Genomic DNA, 27,998 nt, shown 5'->3' with positions numbered 1-27,998 from the left:
CAATGGCCTTCAAGAAATTATTTCAAACAAAATCCAAATCAGCACAAGTAGTCAAGGTATTGATTTTGAATGTGTCCAAGTGGAATAATGATCTTATCCTATATAACTAGGTTAGAGATTGCTTGGATCTCAATTGTTTTCATTAGAAGGAGTGAGCCTTTACCCACAGGAGCCTGTTGTGCACTTCACCCATAATCAGAGAGATATAGAGAAAAGACAACCTTAAACCTGGCAACACAACAAACAAGTTCAGTAAAACTGATTTAATAAGTAAAGCTTGCAAAACCTTTCTCTGACATGTTCATTTACCTGCCAAAAGTACCATGTTGAATAGACGAGTTAGAAGAAAAAAACGCTTTTAGGTTTGTATGTGTTGTGGAAGGGTGACCTTTTCTTGCAAAACCTATGACAAACAAAGGAGGGGCCAATCAATAGTGAGGGGTGTGTCACATGAACCAGAGCACATGTTTCCAACACACCCAACACTAGTGATTGGCCCCTCCAATGTTTGTCAGAAGTTTTGCAAGAAAAGGTCACTCTCCCACAACCGATACAAACCCAACATTTATTTTCGGAATTCGTATATTTGACAGCAAAACTGAGAACAAATGTAAAGTGACTGATTTGGCAGGGGAATAAAATTGGAAGTTTAATCAATCATACACACAGTCATTTGTATTACACGTACTCATATAGGCTGACACATAACTTTTCTGCCATCTCCAAACAACCATCCTTAATTTTTAAAGCAAAAAATTAACGTACAACTTGGTACACACAATATACAAAAGAACTTGATGTGTAGTCTTTTGCAAAACACAAAATGGATAAGCATGTGTCATAAACAGATGTTTTGATCAGTAGTCGTTTCTGCTTTAGGTAAAACTTATGTTGACAGGTTTCTTTTCTATGCCATAATGAGAGAGAACACCGACCTTCTCTTGTGCTCAAGGGAGATACATAGACATAATGTATTGAACAGAAAAAAATGTAATATTTCTTTCCGATGAAGTCTTTTGCGATTCTCAAAATGTGGCTAAAATAATTACATTGGAAATGATACAGGTCCTATAATAATCTGCCACATTATAATTAAGGAAAAATCAACAACAACCAAACATAACTGAGCCAATACAAGAAGTAGCCACGCTACTAGGTTTTAGTGTTAGTCTAAAAAGACAATATTCCATGAAAAAGTCTGAACAGATTTGGTGATTTACAATAATCATAGTCAACTGGTGCTCATGACTAAGATTATTGTAAATCACCAAATCTGTTCAGACTTTTTAGTTGGAGTGAACTATGAAGAAGAACAGTATTCTCCAGTAGTGTATTTTCACAAAACAACATTGGTACAACGTTCATAATTAGGTGTGAGTAAACTATACTGAAGGCATCAATAATGGGCAAAGGAAAAACTATAAGCATGTGCACATGAAGTTTGTTTGTTTATTTGTTGCTTAACGTCCAGCCGACTACGCAGAGCCATATCAGGACGAGGAAGGGGGGGATGAAGGGGGCCACTTGTCACGCGATTCCTGTTTACAAATGCACTAACCCATTACTTGTGTCCCAGCAGGCTTTAGTAAAACTAAATTAATACCTACTGGAAGATTACCAGTTTCCAGTATGTTAAAATAGGCTTAACCTATCTACTGCTGGACTTACATCAGAACACTAACAGATTAAACTATACATGAATCGCGAGACAAGCGGCAAGAGAAGAGATTTTTGGAAAAAATACAGGTGAATGAGCAAGAAGGCGGAAAAAAGAAAAGAATTCATGAAGAAAAAGAGAGCATGACAGGAAAGAGGAACCAAAAATCTACCTAACAGCAAACTAGAAAGCTCCTGCGGTTCCAAAAACAGGAGGGGCCTTTAATTTCATAACCGCAGTGCCCCACTGCGGGAGTAAACCAACAAAAACTCAGAAACATTTTGTAAAGCCTCTAAGTCGAATCAACCCCCCAAAAATAATCTCACAAGGATCCAAACTAATGTATAACACCTGCTGTAAATTGAAGTACATGTATGTACTTCAAAAGGACTGCCCAGAAGTCAATAAAGTGGTAATTTTCTCCCTTCAACAAGATACAAAGTCACAAAGATGACAGAAACTATGTGATGTCAAAATAACCAATGCATATATACAGTGGAGTCCGGGTACTCATAACATCTACAGTGCCATCTTTCTTCAAGAAAAAGGGGGAAATACATGTAGATGAATTGTGGAAATAACGTTTCTGGGTTGTATGGGTTGTAAAAGAGTGAGTACTCAAGAGTCTTCATTTTGCTCCGACAAATATTGACATGTGGTTCCTTTACACATGTATGATACACACACCCTCGCTAGTGACTGGCCTATGTCACATGGGTTTGTTTGTTTGTTTGTTTATTTGTTGCTTAACGTCCAGCCGACTACGCAGAGCCATATCAGGACGAGGAAGGGGGGGATGAAGGGGGCCACTTGTCAAGCGATTCCTGTTTACAAATGCACTAACCCATTACTTGTGTCCCAGCAGGCTTTAGTAAAACTAAATTAATACCTACTGGAATGGAAATATCTCACTTGACATTAGTGGCCAGTCACTAGTGAGAGGGTGTCTCTGAAACACGTGTACAGAAACCACATGTTTATATTTGTCTGAGCAAAAGCAAGAGTACTCACTTTTTCACAACCCATACAAACCCAACAAAGTTATTCAGGAATTCGTCTATTGATACAGCAGCCAAATAAGTTCAGACACACACAGAGCAAATAAATTTTCATTGTCTTTGTTTCACACAATAGGATATTTCATTCTGTTAAAAACAAAAATGGCCCTTCCAAGCAATTTATTTTCTGATGTCTCTCGGTCCCAGTGACTGAAAAGTGTGATACAGTCAACAGTGTACTAAACAAACCGATTATAACACGTATGCATCATAGACTGTGTACATAGTCATTAAAAAAGCATCAGGTAAAATCAATAAGGTGCAGGAGATCATTCAGACAATAGAGTTACATATAGAAACCTTTCCAACTTTTTACAGTAAATGCATGGGGTATTAAAATTCAAAACTCAGAAGTGTATTCAGCTTCTGCTACATTGCCAAGCTTGCCACAGAGATAAAATAGTTGCACCTGCCATATGAGAACAGCCTATGAGAAGAAGAAACCTTGCAATAAAGGACAGGACACCTTCTGAATTCCCTTTTTTTGTTATCTTCAGTAACATTATACATGTCATGACAGGCCGCCTGCAATGTAGGGACATTTTTGGCTGGACCATAGGGGTGTTTTTTCATGGCAAGTACCACTGTGATATTCCGGTACAGAGATGTTTGGAAAGTATTTATGCTGCACTCCTAGCCACGAAGGACACTTTGGAGATCAAGGTGTACTTATTCTTCTTCTTCTTGTCGATCACTCAGATCAAGGTGTGCTAAAAAATGTGAGAAAAAAAATGGAAAAAAATTTCACAAGAGAAAGTTTAGACACAGAAAAGCAGGGTTTATTTATTTTTAGATCTTTCTTTCTTTATTTGGTGTTTAACGTCGTTTTCAACCACGAAGGTTATATCGCGACGAGGGAAAGGGGGGAGATGGGATAGGGGAAAGGGGGGAGATGGGATAGAGCCACTTGTTAAGCGTTTCTTGTTCACAAAAGCACCAATCAAAAAATCGCTCCAGGGGCCCGCAACGTAGTACAATACATGACCCTACTGGGAGAATGCAAGCTTCCAGCACAAAGGACCAAACATCTCTTACACACCGCCTGACCAAAATCTTTACAAACATTGACCACATTCTATACAAGAACCACCAAACAAGGGTAAAAGGAGAAACACAATCCGTTAGTCGCCTCTTACGACATGCGGGGTGCAGAGAAATAAGGATGTGGAAAAGAAGACTTTTGGTAAGTGAAATAAAGGTGATGGATCCAGTCAGATAGAAATAAGACAACAAGAAAAGAATTGGAAATCTGCAGGGAATAGTAAGGAGAGTTTTCTTGGAAGGAAATATAGGTGAAAGGACTGGTAAGGCAGAAATAAGACAAAAGAAGAGAAGTAAAGGGGTGGGGTAGCTCTGTGGAAACACTCCCGCCGCGTGAAGGCGACCCCATGGGAGCATTTATTTTTAGATCAAGGTGTACTAAAAATAAATAAACCCTGCTTTTCTGTGTCTAAACTTTCCCTTGTGACAATTTGTTCACACGGGAAAGAAGATATTACACTCTCATACATAAATAAATTCAGTTTTCTGGGGAACGCAAGAAGAGAGTAAAGACATCTGTTAGGGGAGGAGATCAATTCTATGGTGGTCTCAGAAAGCTAGGTTCTATTGTACATTTATTTAGACCACTGTGTGAAATCAAATAAGAAGCTGTATATCAATATACATCACTTGAAAATCCCCCCAAAAGACAAAGTTTGAACTAACATGTCCATAAAAGCTGCAAAATACACCACGAACATATAGAGTTAGACAATAGAATTGATGAAAAATGTACAGTGAGTGTTTACCAAACTGTATCTTCCCTTGTTTGTCCATAGTAGTCCTCTATGGCTCTTAAAATAAAACAGTGAACATGTCTGAGGGCTTTAACATCAATCTTCACAGCTACTGCCTGGTGGTGATACTAGAACTTCCTGTGTTGATGTCTTTTTATCCCAGCCTTGTTGTGCCTTGATTGGAAGACAGTATCACAAGTAGTGGCCACCATCGGACAAAACACTGTCTGTCTTGCACTGGAAAAAACAAAACATTCTGGAATTACAAAGATATAAAAACTTTTTCAAACAAACCCGAAGGTTTGTTGTATTGAGCTCCCTACATTCGCTCAAAGGGAACACACTATCATTCATTTATAAACAAATAACCACACACACACACATACACACACAAACAAATAGCACACACCCAAAAACATAACTTTCACAACCAGACTGGAGAACACACAACCCTTATCTCAAATTTTCTTCTTGAAATAGAAAGTGAAGGCTGGAGCTCATACAGTGTATTGCTAACAGTAACACACAACCATAAGTAATTTTGCTGTTCAAACTGTCATTGTAAATCATGAATGAATTAACTCGACATAAACTTAGAGACACAAGTAATACGAATACGAATACGAATACTTTATTATCTCATACAGAGAAATTTCAGTGTGGTGCACATTAAAAGACAAAACAAATAATAAGACAAAGATAAAAATACCATACGAAGCATACTACACTCGCGCACGCATATGTACACTAACAGGAATAGTAACATGATTCCAAATAGGTAAATTGCCGTCAGCTTTAGCTAAAAGTTTACCGCTAAAAACTATCATTATCACAGGACTAGATATGTCATTGAACAATATTTATCACAGGACTAGTCATTCGAGGGTTATCACACTCAGCATAAGGGTGCACATCAAAGAATATAAAAAATATTCATCACAGAAATCAGTGCATATGTTCACCGGCACACATACTAGTTTTAATTAACTTAGGTATTTAAAAAGCCAATTGACTTTGGAATAAAACTGTTCTTAGTTCTGAGCGTGCGGAATCTGGGAGTGCGGAGGCGACGTCCTGAGGGCAGGACCTCAAAGTGGTGAGCGAGCACATGACTACTATCCTGGATGATGCAGCGGGCCTTTCGCACCACACGTCGTTCATACAGCACAGTCAGTCCTTCCTGTCTCACCCCCACAATCTTACCACATGTGTTCACCACCCGCCCAAGCACATTCTTACTCTTCACACACAGACCTCCATACCAGCAGATGAAAGAGAAAGTGAGAATGGATTCAATGAATGAAGTATAGAATGTTTGGAGGATGCGGCTGTTGATGTTCAGACTTCTGAGCTTTTGTAAGCAGTAGATTCTTGACTGACACTTCTTGTGGATAGCTTTAGTGTTTGAGGAGAAATTTAGTTTGTTGTCAATGACAGTACCGAGATATTTGTATTCAGTCACTCGCTCAACTTTCACACCATCTATGTATAAATCTGAAACTGTAGCTGGGTTTTTGCGAAAGTCAATAACTAGCTCTTTTGTTTTTGTCACATTTAGGGCTAAATAGTTATCTTTACACCAGGAGCTGAAATTTATATTGCTGTGTGTGTAAAACAACGTTTGAGCTATTGTTTAGGCTAGCATGTACGTTTTAACTTATACAGTACCAGAAGGTGCACAAAACACCGAACCATTTACCATTCCAGCAAGAGTTTTCTGATAGACGATGTTCAGAAATAACTTTCAAGATTTTCAGGTCTATTGCTATTAGAGTAAGACTAAGAGCCTCTTTTAAGTGGTCAAGCTTTTCAAACTTAGACGAAACAAGTATTGTGCTTCTGAACAGGTTTATCCTGTGATCGGGACTAACAACTAACTCTGATGTGTATGTTATGCAGCGTGTGCACAATACTATGCCACTTTCTGTAAATGATCAACGTTCACAAGTTTATCAGAGTTCCCGATGATTGCTGGCCTATGTGCTATAGTGATCCCTCTCAACATGTTCTGATTGATGTGACGTGAGTTTCATAAAACACATATGCTTAGAGAACACTTCCACTGATCTGCAAACAATCGGCTCTGATGTGCATAGTTTTGAAAGAAAAGGGTATTATAATATAATTATATATGAGCGCCGACTGCATAACATACATATTAGAGTTATTTGTTTGTTCTGATCGCAGGATAAAGCTGATAAGAAGTGTGGTGCATTCTTCGCCTTGTTTTGAAAAGCTTGTCCTTGTAAAATGAGCTCTTCATCTACCACACCGACCAAAAATCGGGACAAAAGTTATTTCTGTAAGACGTCTATTCACAGTTATCTTCAAACAGGGGAGGGTAGCGAAAGGGGTAAACAAAATCTCAGGACCACTTAACTTCTACAAACTTAAAAACATACCTGAGTTCTTCCGGAGGCGGCCACCATTTTGACCCTTGTGAGTTGTCCCTCTTCTCTTACTCCAACAGCTTGTCTGTCATCAGTTTCTTGATGAACAATGGAAATAAATTAGAAATCAGTTACAAAGTTACATAAGTCAAAACGTTTTAGCGACAAAACAATAACTGTTCACAACCACACACTGTTGACTGTACTTAAAGCTGTCGTCTATCTACGACTATACGTGGCTCGATGTTTGAAAAGATAGGGCTTAGAAGCATGTACTGAACTCAGTACAGTGAAGGCGGCCTGAAACCTTGACAGATTCATTTAACGCTTGACTTTTGCTGTGATAACTTCCTGTTTGCTCCCTCTATATTCAAGAGGCACCAAAGGGAACAAATACGCCTTGGTGGAGATTCAAACTCAGGAACTCACGATTTCAGGGCTGATGTTCTAACCACTTTATACTACTGCGCCAATTATGACAAGCGCTGAACAATTTATACATTTTATGTTATTTTTGGAGCAGCATCTATTTCATACCTTTATCCATCAATTGCTCAGGAGTGAATTTAACTACTTCTTGGATAGCTATACTTGAACTGCACAGAGATTTGGAGATATTAAATCAATAAATTACTGTTCTTCTACTTAGGCCTAAAAAAAAAATAGGTGTGGTTACGGTAACCCGACCTACCCTATTTTTAGGGGCCGATCCTATAACTTTTTATTACATTTGTCAAAAAAACAAAAAACAAAAGAGTGCAAAAAAACGCAATGAAAGCGAAAGCGCCCGTGTCGCACACTTATTTCCCTGTCAAGTAGGTTTAATTTGTACACATTAGAAAAAAAAGTTTAAAAAAAAAAAGTGATTGCCTACCTACCTACCCTATTTTTTTTGGCGATGTAACCGTAACCACACCTATTTTTTTTTTTTGGCCTTAACTTGTATGTTGTAAATAGATATCACATTTACAGCCATCACATCGCGTGAATGTCGTGTAGCATGGTATTGGTAACATAAAACATGTGCTGTAATTTCGTGAAACATGTTTGCAAAATAACGGCGAAGTTTACAGACAATTTTGACGCTATTGCAATGCATGAATCATTGAATGGTATTAATTCCACCTTAGCATAGAAACAAATTGTAACTTTTGCATCTTTGTTAAAACTGATGGAGTGGCCTAGTGGTCATGACATCGCCCCCGAAATCTTGAGGTCCGAATCTGGTATACTATGAGTAGCAACAAGAATAATGTGTATGCTTCCTTTGACCCTAGCCTGTTTATTGCAAACCTAAACCGATTAGTGGTGGTGACAGACAGGGCTGGATTTAACACAGATGAATATATGTGTGAGTTATTAATGTAATGGTCAACAAGTTACCATACTTTTTTAAATGGAAGAAGAGCATTATCACATTGTTGGCAGCATTGTGCAAAATACCCATACCATTCTGGATTATTGAATCGATTGACCCCAACATGGACCAAAACTCGTTAACATTATTAAATAACAATCACTCTGTAATGATTAACAACTTTTGGTTACATTTTCAAATGTTACTACATGTAGTCAGAAAGAGGTGTACACCACTGTATAGAATTAGAAGAGTATTACTATTACTAAGTTGCAAACCCCACTTGTATAAAGTAATTGCTAGAGAGAATTTCAAACACCACAAGAATAATGTAATGAACATCGGGTTTTCTTTTCAGATCTCCTGGATTTATAAACAAAAGCTGCTAATTCAAAACCTACAACTCATCCAAAGATGGAAAAAAAACATGGTTCGAGATTAGCATTGCGATCATCCTTTAAAATAACACAGCTTAAGATTTGAAATACATACTAACCAAGCCTATGTATACAACTGCTTGTTGTACTACTATGGTCACAAAACTGCCATTGCCAGCGAATGCTAAAACAGATAAAGGCGATGGATATAGCTTTCTGTCAGCACATTGAATAACAGTGAAAATGAAATTAAGGGATGTCTGGCTGACGGTAACAATAGCAACCACAGTCAGCATTAACTGGAAAGATTTGTGTGTGTAGCCAAGCCTAATGAAATTCACCTGTTTTTGCATGATGAAGGAGAGGTATATGCAGAAATTCCAGCAGCGGACCCAGGTATCCTAGACTGGTCAGGCTCTGAATGTACTCTTGCCATAGAACTTCTTTGTGAGAGGCACCCACCAATAAGTCCTCGGACCTGAAAACAACACATAAAATACAGGATAAGAATAAGGATAAGGTGTGATAATTGATATAGTCCTGTGAGGTCAACCTCATGGCAATCCGGGTTGCTTTCTCTCTGGGGAAAGTGAACCGCCAGTCAATAACACTGATACAGTACACTACAACATTTTTTTCTACAATTTTTTTACCATTATTTCCACTTTGTGATTCATGCAATCTTATGCATGACTCCTGATAATGTCGTCTGGCGTCGGCAACACTTCCATATCAATATTAAAGCTTTGAAAACATTGTTATCTTTTGACCTAACCGTTTTTTTTAATATTCCTAGCAGTAGCAACCTCCTTGCGGAAACTTCCAGCCTGCCCTACTGATGTCGTTAATGCATCACGTTCAAGTTCAGGCCAGTCCACCTCCTCCAAATGTTTTGCAACCCTTCAATGGCTTCATTCAGTCCTTTCATTTTTCTGAGATGTTGAATTGGCAAAATGGTCTTATTTTAGGGTGTGGTACAAAGTGAAGCACTGGGAATCTCGCCATGACCCATTTCCAAAAGAAAGATAAAGCAAACATTTACTTGAATCAAACCATTTAGGAACTGTGGGATTCATGGGGGTTTATCCATTTGAGAACAAATCTGTTACTTCCCTTGCCAAGTAACATTTCCCTTTATTTTCCTTTTTAAAATTTTGTTTAAATAGAAATTATTAAAATAGAAAGAGGTTTTTAATATGTACAGAATAAAAAAAACGGAGGAATGTTTGCGTAAAGAAGGAATTTCCATAGAAACGAGTTTTCACTGGTATGTAAATTGATTTAAAGAAAAACTCTAAACTTAGGGGTGTGTGTGTGTGCCTGTATGCATGATCTGTTGGCAGGTCCAGATTAAAAAACAAATTGAAAAAATAAAATCTGTGCAATCTTGCATATTAGCAAGATCTAGATCAGCACTTTCCAGGACATGTACGCGTAATGTGATCAAATGTAGTTTTTACATCACGCGTTTGCCAAGATCTGCAGTCTTGGTGGGAGCAAAACAACACATGCCTTTGGAACATTGGAGAAAAAAGTGAGTCACGGGTGACGCAATATCAACACGTACAGGCCTTTGCTACACGTTCGACCACCCAGAACACTGTATTCTGGGAATGGGAGTATCTTTCATGAATAATATTGTACACAGCAACAACAACAAAACTGACCGAATTTAGTACATGTTTTGTATTGCAAGTTACCAATAATCATTATAACCCAAGTTTAACTGAATTAATATTATTTGAACATACTTACTCTCCAGGACCCCCTTTCGAACTGTGCACTACCCTACTGAACTGCGTTCAACATTATGATCGCTTTGCGTGTGCCACTTGTAGGAGCTAGCTCATTCAAACAGTTTTCAAAAGTGACTTACACGGGCGGAATCTCACTGAATGAAGGGACGGTTTTATGGAAGACTTTGGTCTACTGGGTAGTTCTATTTGATTTTTGTACCTCGATTGTTTTTCTCGGAAAAGGAATTCTGTTCTCTCTGAAATGTGTAGCTTTTCTCGGAAATCCTGGGATCCGAGGAGAATTTATCTATGAAAAAAACAAAAACAAAAAAGGGTAGTAAAGACCATCAAATTGTACTCACTTGATAAAGTGTTGTTAGTCCTAAGTTTTCAAGTGATGGCTGGCTAGAGGGTGTTCTGATTCTTGTAAGTTGTATTGAATCTTGGTCTCTGTCCCATACATCTCTTGTGGTGACAGCGGCAGCATGAATCAAACTGCACATTGAGAGCCCACACACACTAAAAATAAAGAGTAGCAAAATGGTTAACCAGGAATAGTCGAATCATGATGGTTAGTGAATTCCCAGACATGCATTCAATACAATGATCATAAAAGTATAACGTATAAGATGTCAACATGTATAATACATACATGTGACCTGGGGTGAGGTGCAAAAAGCCAGACTCTGAGCCACCGAACTGGGTGGAAATCGCACGCGGGGTCTGACTGGTTGAAATCACAACAAATCTTAATTTCAACCAATCCAACCCTGCGACTGTGTAACACCAAGTTTTGCACCCTGCACCTCAGCCCAGGAAACCTGATTATCAAATACCTGAAGTTTGTTAATGTTAGTTGTTACTCTGTGTGTGGTCATTGAGCGAGTCGTACTCATAGACTGGGTGTTTGTTATGTCATTGTCCATTCAGTCACAACTTTGACAGCCAGCCAAGACTCAGTCACTGAGTCAGTCAAGGCTATTCAAGACTCTCACTCTCAGCTATGTCATGTGTTTCTGTGTGCATGCAGACCTTTGACAGTTTGAGCATGTTCATGTGCTTGCACATGTATGTGTGTGCACAACTGCATAAGACTAAGATTTGTAACTGTAAGACTGTGTATTTGCAAGGATTGTTGCGTTTGTAAATCTATTTGTTCTTTATTGTTCCCATGATAATTAATACCTATGTGTTCTAGTGTGCGTGTGTTTGCTGGCTTTCAACTTTTAATCATACATCATTACAATAATTTACATACGTGCAAGTGCCACCTTTTGTTTGTGTGTGTGTGAGTGTGTACTTTTTTGTGCTTGTTTGTGTGTGTACATGTATGTGTTCATGCATGTGTCATTGTGTGTGCACAAGCTAACAAAAGGTATTTTTGTGCGAGACTTTGTGTGGTTATCAGTTTGACTGTTTGTCACTGGTGCCTGTTTTAAATCTCTTTCTCACCATCAAATGACTGTACTTGTTTTCAAAATAAATTGGTAAATTTGCAGCTCGTACATTATAACTTGACAGTAAAAGAATTGTTCAAATCAGAGGATAGCATTCAGAATCACTCAATCAGTCAGTGGCTAGTCAATGCCACCCTAAATAGACTCAGCTTGGCTCAAGTAAGTCGCAACTGGTCACCAGTTATCGAACAGCACAGCGATCAGTATCACCATCACCAATCAAAGCAGTGCAGACAGTATTCAGTATCACTGCTCCTTTCTTTGCTGCATGCTCGTTGGCTCGGCTCCTTTTGCTTTAACTCCGAATAAGGCCCCCCCCCCCCCCCCCAAATAAAACAAGAAGAGCAAACGCTCGATCGAGTCACTTTCGCAGTTCTGAATATTAAGCCCAACGTTAAGTTGTGTGTTGACGAACAGGAAAGGCTAGTTATCTCCCCTGTGTTTCCGATAACGTTTGTAAAAAGCTACAGATGTAAATAATTTGATGTAAAGAATAATCCTATAAAGTTTGAATCAAATCCGATGAATAGTTTCAGAGATATGATATTTCAATTTTTTTCCTTCAAGACATACCTGTGACCTTGAAAAAGGTCAAAGGTCACCAAAGCAGACGTCAAAGTGTAGAGGTCACTGGGAGTCACGTTCACATAAAATTTGAGCCCGGTCACTTTTATAGTTTCCGAGAAAAGCCCAACGTTAAGTTGTGTGTTGCCGAACAGAAAAGGCTAGTTATCTCCCTTGTTTTTCTGATAACGTTCGTAAAAGGCTACAGATGTAAATACTTTGATGTAAAGAATAATCCTACAAAGTTTCAATCACATCCGATGAACTTTGTCAAAGATATAAAATGTCTAATTTTTCCTTTGACGCTGACCTGTGACCTTGAAAAAGGTCAAAGGTCAACGAAACCATCGTTAAAGTGTAGAGGTCATTGGAGGTCACGACTAAACAAAATATGAGCCCGATCGCTTTGATAGTTTCCGAGAAAAGTCCAACGTTAAGGTGGTGTGACCGATTACATAGAGTCATTTTTTCTCAAGTGACTCAAAAAGGTGTGGTTAACTGAAGGTAACATAGCCCCAAAAAATATGGTAGGAAGCTAGGCAATCACTTTTTTTTTAATGTGTACAAATTAAACCTACTTGACAGGGAAATAAGTGTGCAACTCGAGCGCTTTCGCTGCGTTTTCTGCACTCGTTTTCTTGTGTTTTTGTGGGTTTTTTTTTGACAAATGTATAATAAAAAGTTATAGGGTCGGCCCCTAAAAATAGGGTAGGTCGGGTTACCGTAACCACACCTATTTTTTTTAGGCCTAATTAATGTGATGCGCTGCCTAGCTGTCAATTGCTGTGGACATCCATCCCCCCCCCCCCCCCCTTGATTGCTGGGCCAACCCCCCTCACCTCAAAGGGGGACTGATCATAGTCAGTCGGGGCTAACAAATAGTAACATGACATTGACAGCTGCGGGTTCGGGTTTGGGGATGCAGGTGCGGTAGGGAGGCAGACTAATGTTACATTGTTAGCCAGCAAAAAAAAAAAAAGAAGCAAGGAAAGGGGGTATTGGGGGAGGTGTGACCGTAGACATGAATACACTGTTGTCTGTAGTCTGCTTTGATTGGAATGCCGGGCCGGTGTTCGATCTTGGGTAGTCTATCTTCCTAAAATACTGAAGACCATCATCCCGGAACCACCATCACCCAAGCGTAGCAGATTCATCACCATGCTGATGTTGGCTACCTACCAGTACCACCGTGACCAAGAAAGAAAGACCACGGATGAATTCTAACAGTAACACACACATGATGAAACCATGCTAAAAGTGACCTCTGAAAGCCGACTTACCATGCCCCAGGAGATTGTTCAAGTTACCAGCTGCCCGCCACGTCGCTGTAATTCGTGGAAAATCCTTCTTATGCAGAAAGTTCCACGTGAAGCTTGGTGGCCGCCATTTTGGTTCGGAATCTTAACTTCCCGCTGACGATTGAAAGTCGTGAAGTTGAAATTCATCCTATTTGTGTTGATTTATCCTGAAAGCGACGTGTTTCACACAATAATCCATTGTTGTTATGTCTACAATGTTCAGATTCTATTACTTAATGTCACTGGTTATTATCGCAGTGGAATCGACGAACTGCTGATCACGACAATCTGTCACCAGTGATAAGCGATCATGATTGGATCCGGATTGTTTTTGATTGGCTGATCGCTTGTTCGCTCCTATCGACCGAACGATATGCCTACTAAACCTGATTGGCTGTCGTTGTGATAGCTGCGATCGTTACCAGTACTATCCCCTGGGGGGTAGGGTGTGTTGCTGAGGCTGCTGCGCAGCACGAGATATTTACGAGCTGGCTTCGATAGTAGCAGTGTGCAATGGGTGCACACAGTTATGCCTATTCAAATGCGCGTTGCAAAATGTGCATTTGGAATCTTCTTTTTTCTATGGCGGTACTGACAATATCGTTATTGAAACAATCCCAGTGCACTAAGGGATTTATAGAGCAAATCTCGAAAATAATTATTGAACTCAGCGCTATGCGCTTCGTTCAATAATGAATTTTCTCGATTTGCTCTATAAATCCCTTAGTGCACTGGGATGTCTCAATAACTTAAAATATTGTCTTCTTCCAGGAAATCAATATGACACTTTTTTTTAGTCTCTATGAACCTTAATTTATACAAAATGTGTTTAATTGTAACCATAGACCCTTGATTTATGATACATTCAAAAAGGCATGCGGGCTGGTAGAGACTAAATACTAATCATATTTTTGAAGAATGTAACTTTACGTCTGGTATGTGACGTACGATCGGATGTTCCATTGTTGTGTTGTAACCCACGACTTTTTTCCGTGACCTTTCGGATTTCATGGGGGCTGCCATTTTGGTTTTGATGCGCTTCCTTTTCCGGTTTATTTATTTTCCGGTTTAACATAGCATTTGCGTTTTTTTGTCAGAAGAGTGATATTTGGTTATGAAGGAAGTCAAGTCCGCCATTACCTGCCACCTCAGTTGAGTGTTTACTTTGAACTTATACTTGAACCGTAACAGTGTGTAGCCAGTTCACAAGACCTGTTCATCTTCCTACCAGTTCCAACTGTTGTTATCAATGGGTCGCGCAGCTGGAGGAAGTGTTTATTTCCATTCGGAGCCCAACTTCAGTTCAAAACCAGTCAAAAACTGGCCTTGACATTCCCACATTACGATACCCTTGAATGACATTAGATCTACGGCGTTTCCGCTTGCCAAAATCCCACATGTTACATGTCTGCTCTTCGAGTTGTTTGGAACTTAGTTCGAATATTTTCTCGAACGTAACTTTTGACCCAGCTGTCAGGTAGGCATCATGAATTAGACGTACACTGGCAGTTATAAATCATGTTGTGCAAAAGACTCTAAAAAAGTAGAACATTGTAGAAAATCGGGAATGCTTTCTCAGTTTGTGCACCCTGGCAACATTCAGCAGGGAAAAAAAACTGCATTGCCTTCCTCTGCAAAAGTCGCGCGAAGAATGCTGAACGGGCAGCGACGACTAGCTGTTCTTCTTCAAAGTAATAAACTACCCTTCAAACCCTGCAAGTTTGTGCGATTTACTTTGTGGACATGAAGTCAGCAGAGGACTCAGGAATGCCCACTTTCCTTGATTGTACTTCCGTCACAAGAACTAAAAGAACATTCAATGTTCGTTAAATCTGTGGATCAAGTGACTCACGAAGCGGAGGAAAAGAAAATCACCAGCAGATCTGTACAAGATGTTGAATTCTGCCAGGGAAACGAAGCCGCCCTCACGGCAGAGAAGTCTCCGCCTACGAAAATCAGTAGATCTAGAGCAAGGTAAACATACGTTTTTCAAAGCTTGTTCACAAACACACACACACACACACACACACACGTACACAAACACACACACGCTCACACCATCACACACACACATGAAAGAGATTTCTTTCTTTCTTTATTTGGTGTTTAACGTCGTTTTCAACCACGAAGGTTATATCGCGACGAGGGAAAGGGGGGAGATGGGATAGGGGAAAGGGGGGAGATGGGATAGAGCCACTTGTTAAGTGTTTCTTGTTCACAAAAGCACTAATCAAAATGAAAGAGATGGAATAGCTGATCGAGTGATGACAATGTTGATTGATAAGTATTTTTTGGTGCGGTGAACTTGAGGCTATATTGTTCTATCAATCCATCGATATATTTTACACTTTCACCCCAGAAATGAAGCACGTGTACACATATTGAACACAAGAATCATTTTAAGCTTTCATTGGCATTGTTTCCTCTGTTTTTTGCAGACATGTTGGCAGGAAGTGAGTGTTTCACCCCACTCTTGCAAGGTAGGTTGATCACTGATGACAAGTTCTGATTGTTTTTCCTTTTTAAACGGATGACAATCCGTACTCTGCAGATAGATCTAACCGAGATGGATCTAACCGATACACGGAAGCAACATTGGGAACAAACTGTTATTCAATCTGTGAATATTTCATGTGTGAGGGGTATAACTGCAAGTAGCCTACGTTCGCTAATGTAGATAAATAATTTTTGACTCAAACTTCAAGTTAAATTGTTTCTGCTGTCAGAGCCATCTTTCTGAAGGAACAATATTTTACATGCCACTGGATTGTTGTATATTCCTTCTTATTTTGCAATGACAGGCTCAGCTTTCATTTGATTGTAATGTGTTTCTTATTTGAAGCTTTGTATCATAAAAGCTTTGTAGAAGTGTTGCACTTGTTTTGCAGACTGCATTAGGCGTGGTACCTATTGCACACACCCACACCCCCCCCCCCCCCCCTGCCTATTTATCTAAAACACCCACCCACACAGGGTGCTGACAAAGGATTTTTTTTCCATTCTCCTTCAGGCCATCGCTTAATTTCTTGCAGACTGAGGAGCAATGGACGTTTGAGCAGCTCCTAAACCTGGGGCACACAAGCCACAAGGTAAATAAGGTATCAGTATATGAACAAATGTTTTCCCTTTGGTTTTTATCGCACCATTTTTTCATAAAACTCTGTAAATTGTGGCAATTACACATTATGCCAATAACATTATTATGAAGAATGAAGATTTTCAACTTATCATTGAAGAAATGAAATCAAGCATTTTTGTTCATTCTGTATTTGATGATTATTTTCCAGTCTTTGGGTTGGCATAGTGGGTGAAATAAGGGTGAGGAGTGTCGGTTGGTGTTATTTCTTAGGTCTTGGTGATGTAATATTTTCCCTACGGTATTATTCATGGTTATCATAGTGCAGATTCCAGGGAAACGGTTTTTTGAACAGCCTCTTAAACTGAAAAGCTACAAGGTCAACAACATAAACAGGTTACTGGTGTCTCGGGCATTGATGTTTTTAAAAAGATTTGCACAGCAATTTTTGTGTGTGTAAAGAGATAATGAAAATAAAACATAACAACTTTTATATTTTTGAAGTGGAATTAAATGTTTTCATTTTTTTATTTTGAAGTGTTTTTTGTATGCAGGTTTTATTGGATGGGTGGGGGGTGGTTTTGATGGTTCTGATTTATTATGATGTAAGGGTGGTTTTTTTCCTTAATTATTTATTTAATTGGTTTATGCAGACTTCATGGCAGCCACTGACCTGACGATATGACAGCCATGAATATCGAACGCAGAAGAAGAAAAAGAAGAAGACAGTCTAACAGGAAAATAATTCTGGTATGCTCATAATGTCTATGCCAGTTAAAAAAAAGTCATGAATTGAAGTTTACCCAGGTTAGACATTAGCATGTCGTAATTGTGACAATGAATGTATCCGTAAACGCACCAAGAGACTTACTTAGAAAAATTGAAGTCAGGCATCGTCAATATGACTACAATCACAAACTAAATAAGGGGAAATCATGTCAATTTGGTGGTCTGGATCATCAGCTGTTGCTCATTCGCTATAATGGTCTACTTGACAAAGCCCGTCTTCATGTGCTTCTTTGTTTCTTTATACCTAGTGTAGACAACATGTAGGCGTTTGCAGACTGTTTATTGTATTGCTGTTGTTTGTTTGTGAGTAAACCTATGGTGTGACCTCAATTGTTTGAAATGTGTTGTGTGAGGTGTTTCTCCATGCCCCCAGAAGAACCGACATTATATTAAAACCTTCATACCCTGAAAATACTTGCATACTAGATGTTGTTTCTTATTGTAATGATTGGGGACAGGCAAGCTCTTAAATTGTGCAAGCCTTCAGAAAACTGTCAAGTCTGATTTGCTAGAACAAGCGATATTAACACGTTATTAAGATGAATATTTCATTAAATATGTGCAGGAACTACTTCAGCAGATTCATATGGCCAGTCTCACAATGCAAGGAAGGTGAGTAGATTGAATTATGTCTTTCCCACCTGTTCTGTGTTTAGTGTCAGCCGTGATTGCCTGATGAGAATTTGAAAACATGTTTCTAACTAACATGAACCCAACCATGAAACGTGATGTAGGTGAGTAGCCCATCTAGAAAAAAGAACCTGTTCTAATTCGGAATTAGAACAGGTTCTTTTTTCTAGATGGGCTACTCACCTACATCACGTTTTATGGTTGGGTTCATGTTAGTTAGCAACATGTTTTCACATAGAAAATGGTGGGCACCTGAACAAATATCTGCACATTACAATGAAGTCTTACTTTGTGATCTGATGGTTAAATAACCCCCCCCCCCCCCCCACCCCCGAGAAGAAGCTCACATAACTACCAACTACACAATTTCATTACAGAATCAAACAATGGGAAGAATCAGGATTCAGCAGTGCTAGGTCGTTGAGGGGGATAGCTATCACTAGGCACTCAGCAATGAAAAGTTGAGGTTTTCACGGACATTAACAAAATCCGGTAACCTACGGACAGTAAATTTCACAGGGAAGGGAACAAGAACGTCAAAAATGGAAAAGTATGTTTTTTCTTTCAAACCATTGATAGAGCTCTGAAGCTTCACACAAGTTTTGCAGAGAGAGCACTCGGCCTATTCATTTTTGGCACTAAAACATGCGCACACACAAAAAGAAAGTTTTTAAAAAGTGGCGCCGATGTATTCTCACACTCACAGCCTTAGAATATTGCAGTTTGTATGTTACCAAATTGAGGCATGATTTTACTCCATGCAATTACCTGACCAAATCTGCGACAGTCGGGCAAACTTCTTACAAGTCGGATTGGGCCTTCAATCAAATACTCAGAAACCAGCAGCTACTTTAAGTAATACTAGTTTTGTTGTTATTTTGTACAGCTTGTACTGAATGTGTTTTCTTTTATCTCCTCAGAATCGAGTCAGCCAGAGAAAGACCATTGAGAGGGAGAGCGCACAGTAAAGCATATATGGCATGCACTTCGGTGGACCAGTGCCATCATCTTCATAACAAGAGATGCAGATCATATTTTCTTATGTTTAAGTATAGCTGTTAGCAAAAGTATTTGACGATTCTTGGGTACGACTTTCGTGTTTAATCCTATTAGCTTGTGCACAGCCTCAAAATCTGTTTTATTTTGATTTATCATTTATAGTTTTAATTTTTTTTTTAATGGCATTAGTCCAAATGTAAATACATCTAAGGTTGCAATATTGTTTTCTTGTATATACCCTTAAAACTACCTCTTCGTGTAAACAAAATTTAATTGTAAAAAGAAGTGTTTGTTCAAGGGAGATAATTTGAAGCGAATTTTTTTTAAATCAGTAAAACTGCATAGTGACATCCTCAATTAAATAAAAAGAATAAGGAATAAAGGTATACACACAGGTTGTACCCATTTTCTTGATTGCACTGCTTTTAAGTAGAAAGCTTTTTTTCTCAGAATTATTTTACAAATAAAATTCAAGGGAGGCAATTGATATGATAAAAAGGAAGAATTTTTCTTTTCTTAGAATACTGTACACATTTAGTAAAGTATAATTTACAAGACAAAACACAAGGTTTTTTTCTGTGCCTACTACTTGACAAGAGAACCACGAGATTTGTGCAGATTATTAAAAAAAATTCTGTACAGTATATTTTACAAAGACAGATCCATACAATATATATAATTTTGTAATAGATGTTTACAATTTGTGGGTATGTTTTTTTTTAAATCAACAGTTCGGATAGCCACAACAAGTGTGTTTGTCTTGTGATTTGAGAGCTTTAGCACTGGATGCTTAGAATCCTCTTGATCATTTACTTCAGTAGGTTAAGCCACCTTCTCCAAAATCTTCTCTCCTATTCTGTGCTTACTACAGTGGGTTTGACAAAAGAACCACGAGATTTGTTTTTGTAAATATGTTGCTTTTATTCTGTACACTTTAATATTTTAATCCTATGTGCACATTTTTTTTTTAACTGTGTTTTTTTTTCCCTGTATTCAAAGTGTGTATGGAAACCACAACCTGTCACAGCAGTATTATTAATCTGGATCTCCCTGCTAAGAACGTAATTAACAGAACGTGTGCATGTAGCCAAAGAACTTAAAAAGAATTTCTGCTACTTCACTCAAAATACGTCCATCCTCACACTCATATTTTCTTAAAATAATATTTGTTCATACAAACATGTTTGCGAATTATTCAATTTTGCGTAAAATATTCAATTACGATTTCTTTGTGTGTTGCAAAATTATGTAATAAAATTATGCAAGATCAAATTCAAAACAGCAATAAAGCTGCTGACGGCAGAATACCTCTGTTGACTTCTCTATCTGTTGGGTCAAACTATGCCACAGAACAACGCAATAACCTTTTTTTGTGTAGATTCGATTGACTTTTTCCTGAAATAAAATATTCATGAAGCCGGTTCTGACTGAGTTAATATATTTCTGGAAAGCTGAACAACGCAATGCGTCTGTGACTGGTGAAGAAGCAGAGCTGGAGCTTTTTGTATTGTTTGTCGTTGGTTTTATTACACACGCACTCACATACGGTCAACAAAATGTTGCATGTTCCTGCTTGACAAACAAATGCCTGCATACATGCGTGCACGTACGAACGTACGAACATTCATACCTGTGCAAACAATCTGCCACTTCAAGTTCAACACCCAAACCCCACACATTCCTCCAAAAGGAGTCTGAAGTATAATACTGGCATTTGTGGTATTGAACGAGGACATCAACTTCCATTGTCTAGTGCATGTGGGTCTCATGTTGTACGTGTGAAACCACTTACTTAAAAAAGAAAAAATCTTGTAAGCTTATCAACAAAAAATGAACAATTATATTCTTAAACAAACTGGTTAGAATAACAGATTTAGGAGAATGCAATGCAAGGAACATCATTATCTAATTCGGTCGATGCTTAGATCTAGAAAAGCACCCACTTATTCCAGTATAATAAAGAGAAAAAATCCAATTGAAAAAGTTCCAGATCTAGACAAGGCAAGCACTAGCAGCAATTTTAGCTAGCAAACTCGAACTTGCCCTGCATTCATGCAAGGTCGAACCACTTTCCCTGCCTAGTGGGGGTTTGGCGGGTAGAGGGCCGGTGCTGGCAGTGGCACACTCGGAGTGAAACGACATGTCACCTACTTCGATAGCTTCTCCGGATTTACGTGTACAAACAGCGTCCGGGTTTACCGCTTCGATTCTAAACCCTAGTTTCTCATGTTGGTAACAAACTGGCTATTTGTTTATCAGATGTGTCGTTGTTCCACATTAAATGATGCTAGAATGCAAGATCGCAATCATTTGGTTATCAAACCAGGTTGTGTTCTTTTTTTCATCACCTTTTTCCGCGCAAACAGTTTTGCGCCATTTCTTTTGCGCAGACTGGGCGGGACAGGAAGCGGAAGCGCATCAACATTTCTGATTGGACAATGATGCCGACGCCCACTTGACCCCCACTACAATGTCAAGGTCGGAAAGTCGTGAATAGACGCTTGGTCTGTGCACCTTGAAGAAGGCCTGCGGGCCAAAAATTTGGATTTAAAAAGATGCGACATTCTGGCTTGGTTTTGAACTTTTTATTGTGTTGTTTAAATAAGCTTTTTAAGTTTTAAAAAGTTTTCCAGCCTTCATTGTGTGGAGTGGTGCAGCGGAAAAAGAGTTTCTTGAATTATATATATATGTGTGAGTGTGTGTGTGTGGGTGTGTGTGCGTGTGTGTGTTGGTTCGTGGGTGTGTCTGTTGGTTTGAGTGTGTTTGTGTTTCTGTGTGTGTGTGTGTGTGTGTGTGTGTGTGTGGTGTGTGTGTATGTGTGTTTATATGTCTGTAAGCCTATATGTGACTCTCTCTCTCTCTCTCTCTCTCTCTCTCTCTCTCTCTCTCTCTCTCTCTCTCTCTCTCTCTCTCTCTCTCTCTCTCTCTCTATGTCTGTCCGTTTGTATGTCTATATAAACATGCGTACATCTGTCTGTCTCGATGAGATCTTGGGTGTTGATTCAGATATAACTCGGGGTACAGGCTGACCTGAGTTTAAAGGCACAGTAAGCCTCCCGTAAACCATCACAGATACGGTCAGGCTTTTACACACAGTACAAACACCCTTTCATTTAAACACTCACCGATTGAGAACATCCTAGGTGCCCTCCGTAAAGAGCGAACAATTTTCAAAGAATTTATTTTTGCGTGGTTTATCTTACCCCTGAGCCATCGTGAACCCGTGTGATCCAGTTTCCCTTTTTCACAATGGAGTCGTCAGTTAGTCATTTGAATGCGACTCGATGTGAGCTTATCTACAATAGCACGTTTTTATGCACGAAACAAACGGCTGTGGTTCACAAGAACTCTAGCGATGGCTTTTGACTGTTGAGAGGAACGGCGGACTATGCATAAACCGTCGTCTGCTACGACCCTTGCGTGACCCTGCTTCCGGGCTTTTCTTTTTTCAAACTTTCACAACTTCGAATTGTACTGATCTTGTCTTGATGAAAAAAGAATTCTTTTATGATTAAAGAATGTTTGTGTAACAAGCTTTCAATTTATTATTTAGATGATTTTAAAAGTTAGGTCTAGCGCAAAACGAGGCGCCATTGTTGTAGACGAGCAAGTCCACGAAAATAAATTCTTTGAAAATTTCTCAGGATCGACAGAAAGCAGCCAGGATGTTCCCGTTCGTTGAGCGTTCAAATGGAAGTATGCTTGTACTGTACATATGTAGACGCTCGGGGAGCTCTGTGATGGTTTACGGGAGGTTTACTGTGCCTTTAATGCACGTTGCTGCCAGTGCATGCACCGCTTTACGTCGTTCTGTGTTTGTGTGTGTGTAAGTGTAAGTGTAGGTGTGTGTGTGAGTGTGTGTGCGTGTGTGTGTGTGTGTCTGTCTGTCTGTGTGTGTGTGTGTCTGTAAATGCGTGTGTGTGTGTGTGTGTGTGACTCCCTCTCTCTCTATCTCGCCCTCTGTCTGCCTGTGCATGCGTACATCTATCTGACAAAGACACTTCTCTAGGATATAATTATATACAGATAAAACCAGGAAGCGAAAAAAATGGATCATCCAATGTTTAATGCAAACGGACCGGCCGAAATATTAATATCAACATAACTGTCAACTAGTCACCGGCATATCCATTTTTATCATCTTCTTTCATAATATTGATCTGAGACCATCTCAGATACTGGGTAACAGAAGTGGGACACAAGTTTAAAAAACATTTTTTGCAGAAAAACTGATGAAATGGTTTATATAATAAAGAGCAGTTCGAAAACGCGTTCCGCAAGTAGTTTTGGTTTAAAAAAAAATTAATAATAATTTTTTTTTTAATTGCAGATTGACGGAATTTCTGTCAGACTTATTTTCAGATTGACGGGCTAGTTTCACCTATGTACTATTCAATGAAATTTATTAAGGGTAGCAAGCAATGAATCGTACACGCATCCGATTGTGCATCGTTCGTCACACTGGAAACACAGAAAGCTGCAGTGCCGAAGGGCAGTCATGTTCAAAATCGTCGCTTATTTCAAGCAATATGCGCCATCGGCTTCAAATACTGATTGAAACTTATTTATACAACATTGAATTATTATTTACTGATCATATTTTGGTTCCAGCAAGTCCAGCAGTTTCGCAAAACGCAAATAAAACAGAGTAGAACGGTGCAGATCACGTTACGTCACAGGAACGAAACCGGAAACGACCCAGTTTAAAATCCGAATTTCTAGTCCATACGGGTCAGATCTGAGCTATTTTTATTGCTGACCTCGTTCTCACATGCTATGTGTGCGTACTGGAACAGGCTTTCGAAACCCGTCTCGTGGTAGTGTCAAAAATAGGCCGCGATCACGTTCGTGACATACGGAACCGAAGCGAAAGTTCCGCCAGATAAAAGCGTCCCGTGCAATGATTTATTAATCTGCGCATTACTGCAGATTACTAATCGAAAGTATGACATTTTGCACATGATTTCAACTCCCACATAGCATGAGTTTACACAGGTGAGGTGACGTGTCTTCATGATTGTGAGAGGGCCCCCTCTGGACACGAATGTGACGAACGAATGTACTTTATTTCCCCTTCGCTTCTCTTGAATACCCTAAGTCAAAAAACATTTTCTGTAATGCCTACTTCAAAATGAACTTACTTTACAACTTCAAGTGCTCTTTTACGGTTTTAGAGCTCTATGATTTTTGCCTCAGCTTTCAACAAAGATGCGTGGGGTCTCTGTGTCCCGCTTTTCAGCGCCATTTTGACACCTATTTCCAAAGTTTCTACGTCTATCATAAAATAATGATTTACTTTGCACATAATCAAATGTCATTTTTAAATACTAGAATGTATATATATACAGTGATCCCATACTGCCTATTTTAGACACCAGAAAGCGTGATTGAAGTAAATTGCAAAATTACAGAGGCACCTCAACAATTTGCGGGTGTTACCCAGTATCTAAGATGGTCTCATTCTCAGAAGGATTTCGCTCGTAATCCTAGTATCACGGGTTGATATTGATGTTATTATTATAGTGTATTATTATTGTTTTTTTTAGTGTGTGCCTGTGTGTACGTTGAAGGCAAACCTGACGCAGACAAATTCTCTTGGCCATCGCGTAGTACAATAGTAGCTGAGTAAGCGGTATTTTGCAGGGTAAGCAGAATAAGTAGCGGGCAGTAATCAGTGCACAGCCGCGTGTGTACGTATACCGAGGGCATTTCCTAATACGCTATAGCCGCACGATACCTGGCGATAGGTGCCATGCGCCACGATGGGAATCTCTCTCTTTCTCTCTCTCTCTCTCTCTCTCTTCTCTCTCTCTCTCTCTCTCTCTCTCTCTCTCTCTCTCTCTCTCTCTCTCTCTCTCTCTCTCTCTCTCTCTCTCTCTCTCTCTCTCCACGATGCTGGAACCTGTGACGTAGGTCTCCAAAAATGGGAAGACGGCACAGGGCCCAAGCTTACTTAATCTAGGGGGATAAGGACGAACTGACTGTAGGGATTTCTTAGAGGACGGAGCTACAGACCAGACCAGAGGAAATAGGGCTAGGGAAATAGAGTATAGGAGTGTTGACCAGCAGAAAAGAAATACAAGTGATTATTTAGAATAAGTTAGCATAGAAACAAGTGATAGCTAGGATACGACAGTTAAACTACAGTGCCAACTGAACAGTCTGCATCAGGTAAGCAAGTACGCACGTTGTTTCCCCTTTTGTGTCAAGTTGTACCCTAAATAAAAAGAAGAAATTGTTGCTCTTGGTTTCGTTTGCATTCTTAAGATTGTTCGTACCTTGTTCTTTGTCTCCATTATAAAGATCTGTCTGTCCTCTCAACACTCCTAAAGCCAAGCGAGTAAAAGTAATTATGGACATCTTTAATAAACATCTGTAAAGACCAGGTCACTCGCCAAGATCGACCCCGCGATACTAGCTGCAATAGCGCTGAATGCGGCGCGCACATTATCTTCAAGTCTGCGGCCGACCGATGAGTCGCCGAAGTCGAAGTCGGCTAAGTCGCTGCCAGTGTGTGAAATGGAGTCAAAACTTCTCTTCGACATGTCGCCGCCATTTTCCTGCGACAGTTTCCACCCGAGCTCACTGTAGGCAGCTGCTTCGTCCAGATCACCGCTCTGAAACATTCAAAGTAGAAGTCATTATAATATTAATAATAGTAATAATAATAATAATAATAATAATAAGGGTATTTATATGGCGCAAATCATAATAAAGTTCCAAGCGCCTTACAATTAATGTTCATTCTAATAATCTTCATTACAGCAACAATACACATTTAACTGACAAATTCGGAAGCAGATTGACAGTTAATGTTCCAAAATCAAGAATCAAGTAACAAGAAAGGTCAGTTTTTGGAACGTTTAATCAATAACCAAGCGAAACCTTCACTGTACTGGCACGCTGATCGAGCGGTCTTTGCAGAGGACAAACAACGAATGGCAATGAGATCAAACTGTTCAGAGATCAATCACGCTTTTAATCTTTGGTATGTGTCCCCTTGGCATGTTTTCATTTTTCTTTTTCATTTTCATAACTTTATTGTCCCATCGCTGTGAAATTCGGGTCGCTTCCTCGACAGTGGAAAGCTAGCAGCAACAGAGTCACGCTGCCCAGGTGGGTGCGTGTTCAGGTGTAATCAGCCACCTGTACGTATGGCAGAATGACCGAGGTCTTTTACGTGTCACAGTGGTGAGTCCGTATCCCATATCCCGTATAAAATTTCATCTCCCACGGCATCACTGCAGAGCGCCTAGAACTGTACCCACGGAATATGCGCGATATAAGCTTCATTGATTGATTGATTGATTGATTGATTAAAAGCCTGACCAGGTAAGAGATGGTTAGCAAATTCGTGTACACGGGGACGACTCTGCCTGAAATCAAATACGACAAAGTGACGTTGTTAACCCGTGATTTGTAAAAATGTAAAAACATTTTACAAATTACGTCGAACCTAAAACCGCGATTTGTAAAAATGTTTAAAAAATCGCATTCCACAAAGTAGTAGCCTACATGCCTTTTATCCCAGCGAAGCTGGAGGTATCCCACGAACGCTATACTGTAATCGACTTGAGAAATGTTCATACCGATAATAGGGGAAGGGCCCCTAATATGGACCACTTTTTGTTTATTGCTGATAACTAGCTTGTTTTCGTGTAAAGAAGTTTCATTTTGTGTTTGGTAGTCCTTCTTTCTTAGGTGAACCGTTAGGCCTAATTAGAGTAAAATAGCTTTGATACACATTCAGCAAAAATTAAATACAGAAAAAATCACAAAGGGTCCATATTAGGAGCCTGGGCGCCTAATATGGACCAGTGAAGCGGCCTTCACGAATCACTGTAAAAAGCCCCCTATATTTCAAAATAACATGATACAAATTAGTGTACAAGTCAGCCTAATTAAAATATGCTCTAGATTTATCTGTTTCGGGTTGATGAGAGCATTATTTGAAGCACACCAGGAAACTAGAGAAGCTTATCAAAAACAGAGTGAAAATAAGTGAAATTATCAACTTCCACGAAAAAAAGACTTTTCGTTGCATTTTTTTTTAAATCTCGAGGGCTAGTTATAGGTTATTACCAGCAAGCTTCTTAATGAATTAATGAAAATAGCCTTTAGCTTTTATTTTCTTCGATTTGTTAAAGGTGGTCCATATTAGGGGACTCGCACATACTTTGAGATTTTGCTATTATTTTTTGTTTGCAGTAGAAACTCGGGGTCAACACTGCTAAAATGTAACAAATACGGTTTTAGCTGTCATATATAGCCATTTCTGTTTGATAAAAGCTTTGGCTGTAGACAGAAACGAGTCCGTTTTAGGCGGCAAATTTAGAGTGAACGCTGCCAAAAGTGAAAAAAGAGAAAAAGCCTAACGGTTTTGAGATTTGTGTTTCTGCAACTGTTTTGACATGAGCAAGTTATCCAAAGAGGGTGAATACAGCGAATAAAACTTTTTTGAGCGCTCTAGCGCCGTTAGTTGGTGGTGGTCCATATTAGGAGCCGGTCCATATTAGGAGCCCTTCCCCTACATGAAAGAAGGAATCTTTGGGCCCGGCTACGGGCTACAGTTGAAGATGGAAGTTCACCAAACATTGGGACCATACTAACACAAATACGGTGGGTGCAATAGGCGCCCCCATTTTTTGAGCAAATGCCACCCAAGGCCGCTTTGGACGGGTAGAAATTCTGTAGTTTCCAAGTCTATGTGTGTGTGGTTATCCAAGACTATGTATAAAGCTCGCGTAAGAAGATTACGTCACGGTCAAAAGTCTTTGACGTCAATTATTGCATCATGACGTCATGCCTCCCTGTAGTCGTTTTCTCTCGCGG

The 27,998-nt window shown here is 39.4% G+C and overlaps 3 long non-coding RNA genes across 4 annotated transcripts in view; 1 reads left to right on the top strand and 2 right to left on the bottom strand.

Annotated features, from left to right (window-relative positions):
* Positions 1-244: 244 nt before the first annotated feature.
* Positions 245-13,965, bottom strand: LOC138954250 (uncharacterized). Of its 2 annotated transcripts, XR_011451770.1 has the most exons (5): positions 13,655-13,965; positions 10,716-10,848; positions 8,959-9,095; positions 6,896-6,981; positions 245-4,730 (listed from the first exon to the last, which is right to left on the bottom strand). It is a non-coding gene; the product is annotated as an uncharacterized lncRNA (long non-coding RNA). The 2 variants fall into 2 exon arrangements; XR_011451771.1 differs by lacking the exons at positions 10,716-10,848; positions 13,655-13,965 and adding an exon at positions 9,424-9,779.
* Positions 13,966-14,642: 677 nt separating this feature from the next.
* Positions 14,643-21,931, top strand: LOC138954249 (uncharacterized). The gene is made up of 6 exons (XR_011451769.1): positions 14,643-15,646; positions 16,111-16,152; positions 16,683-16,761; positions 17,402-17,498; positions 18,103-18,149; positions 19,088-21,931. It is a non-coding gene; the product is annotated as an uncharacterized lncRNA (long non-coding RNA).
* A 1,282-nt stretch (positions 21,932-23,213) lies between these two features.
* LOC138954248 (uncharacterized) overlaps positions 23,214-27,998 on the bottom strand; it is a 23,336-nt gene continuing 18,551 nt past the window's right edge. The window contains exon 2 of the long non-coding RNA XR_011451768.1: positions 23,214-25,783. This is a non-coding gene — a long non-coding RNA (uncharacterized lncRNA). The remainder of the gene's footprint in view (positions 25,784-27,998) is intronic.

Source organism: Littorina saxatilis, unplaced genomic scaffold (genome assembly GCF_037325665.1).
Source record: "Littorina saxatilis isolate snail1 unplaced genomic scaffold, US_GU_Lsax_2.0 scaffold_600, whole genome shotgun sequence".
Lineage (NCBI taxonomy): Eukaryota > Metazoa > Mollusca > Gastropoda > Littorinimorpha > Littorinidae > Littorina > Littorina saxatilis.
This window is presented reverse-complemented; position numbering and strand designations above follow the sequence as displayed.